Source organism: Pteronotus mesoamericanus, unplaced genomic scaffold (genome assembly GCF_021234165.1).
Source record: "Pteronotus mesoamericanus isolate MK-2021 breed Mesoamerican mustached bat unplaced genomic scaffold, CSHL_Meso_final scaffold_118, whole genome shotgun sequence".
In the NCBI taxonomy this organism is placed as follows: domain Eukaryota; kingdom Metazoa; phylum Chordata; class Mammalia; order Chiroptera; family Mormoopidae; genus Pteronotus; species Pteronotus mesoamericanus.
This window is the reverse complement of record NW_026555301.1, coordinates 545052-547291: the sequence shown is the minus strand read 5'-3', so window position 1 is coordinate 547291 and position 2240 is coordinate 545052. Positions and strand designations below refer to the sequence as shown.

Below are 2240 nucleotides of genomic sequence, written 5' to 3'. Positions count from 1 at the left end.
GAGCACTAGTTGTAGAGTGGGGACAAAAGAAGGGGACAGAAATAAAGGTCAATAATAGTTGAATAGTTAAACCAGACACCATGGTGGGCACCTGGGCCTTTACCTTTCTAAGAACCTCAGGAAGCCAGAGCAGGACACCTGCCTCAGCACTGTCTTCCAAGAGGGATGGAGGCACTGAGCTTTATTTATTTATTTATTTATTTATTTATTTATTCACCAGCTTTGTCAGTACAGTGTTTGGAGGCAGCTCCCAATAGGTCAAACTCAGACACTCTTTTGCATGATCTTTAACAGTGACCTATGAATTAAAAAATAAGAACTCTAGTGTATATGCAGTCAGAAAATCATATTTAATATTTGAATAAGTGCACATATTTAAAACAACCTAGAGGTTAATATATGCAGTGAAGTGTGATGACATAAAAGAAAGAGAATAATTCAGAAATAGAGTATCTCCTTTCCTGGCCAGAGCATCTCCTTTCCTGTCTGTGTCACTGCAGCACTGTTAGAGGCTGCCACGCATTGCTTGCACCACCCACCCCACTTTCCAGTCCTTCCCTGTTCAACCCACCTGCCTCCTTGCTACTTCACTGCCCCCTTGGTTCTCCACTGCCCACTGCTCCCAGCCCTCGACAAGCCACTGCCCTTGGCACACAGAGGCTCTTCATGCCTGGTTTGCAAAGGGCTACAGAGCACCAGTCTAAGGGGTCTAGGCTGAAGTGCTATGGTGAACAGCCTGAGGATCCTGAGTACTGGGGCTATGAGGCTCATATCCCAAAGAGGGGTTATCTAGGTGATTGCCAACTGGTTTAAAAACTTGGTTGGGAAAGTATAGTGAAGATTTTGAGACCATTATCATCACCAACAGAAAGTGGTTGCAAAAATTCTTAAGTCAGTGAAGAAAAAAAGATAAAACGAGAGATTAAGAGTCTGGAGAACCTTCACAATGGAATATCATTAAACTGATTGATACTGTGTAGGACCCTTTGACAAAGACACCAGCTTTGGTATCTGAATGTATCAATAATACATATCTTAAGCAACTTTGCCAGGTCCTGACAGATTTTGATATCCAGCTTTATATGTATGAACTACTTAAAGTTTTGGATTACTGCCACAGCAAGGGAATCATGCACAGGGATGTGAGACTTCAGAACCAGTCATGATAGGTCACCAACAGGAAGAGCTCTGACTGATAGTCTGGGGTCTGGCAGAATTCTACCATCCTGCACAAGAGCACAATGTCCTTGTGGCCTCCAGATACTTCAAGGGACCTGAATTCTTGTGGGTTATCAGATGTATGATTTAACTTGGATATGTAGAGATTAGACTGTATGTTAAGGAGAGTTATCTTTTGAAAAGAACCCTTCTTCCATAGACAGGACAACTACAACCAGCTTCTTTGTATTCTCAAGGTTCTGGGTACAGATGAGTTGTATGGGTATCTGAAAAAAATCACATAGACCTAGATCCTCACTTTAACAATATCCTGGGACAACATTTACAGAAACACTGGGAAAACTTTAGCCATAGTGAGATCAGACATCTCATCATTTTCAAGGCCCTAGATCTTGTGGACAAAATTCTGTGATACAACCACCAAACTGGACTGACTGACAAAGAGTCCATGGAGCACCCATACTTTTACCCTATGGTGAAAGAGCAGTCCCAGCCCTGTGCAGATAGTGCTGTTCTTTCCAGTTGTCTCACAACTGCCCTCTAGATACTGGAAAGTGACAGGTAATGTGACATTGATGCTTGCCAATAAAACCAAGCAAACACACACAAGTCTTGAAGGAAAACTATAGTGTGAAAAAGAAATTCTAGTCATTCATTAGTTATAAATGCAAAGAAGAGTAAGGACCTAAAAGTCTTTAAAGAAATCAAAAACAGAAAACAAAAAACTCTCCCGAATTCTACTCTACAGGGAGCTGCCACTCTGGCAGCAGTGTGAAAATGCACATAGTTCAGAAACTGAGGAGCCTCTCTCTTTGGAATACATGGGAGATGAGAGACTTAGAGTTGTTTTGTTGCACAGTTACCTCTATTTAACAGGAGACTATTGCTGAATTAACCCTTTTGGTCAACAAACTCTGAATATCTGACTTCCTGTACATTCCGCTGGGGTCTGGGTTTCCTTGGATGAGTGAGATTCAGGCTCAAGTTTTAGCAACACATCAGCAGTCAGTACTGACCCACAAGCCTCATTTACAAAAAGGAAATATTAAAAGTCACAATAT

The 2240-nt window shown here is 41.7% G+C and overlaps 1 pseudogene; it reads left to right on the top strand.

Annotated features, from left to right (window-relative positions):
- Nucleotides 1–666: 666 nt before the first annotated feature.
- LOC129081705 (casein kinase II subunit alpha'-like) lies at nucleotides 667–1723 on the top strand (annotated as a pseudogene).
- Nucleotides 1724–2240: the final 517 nt, after the last annotated feature.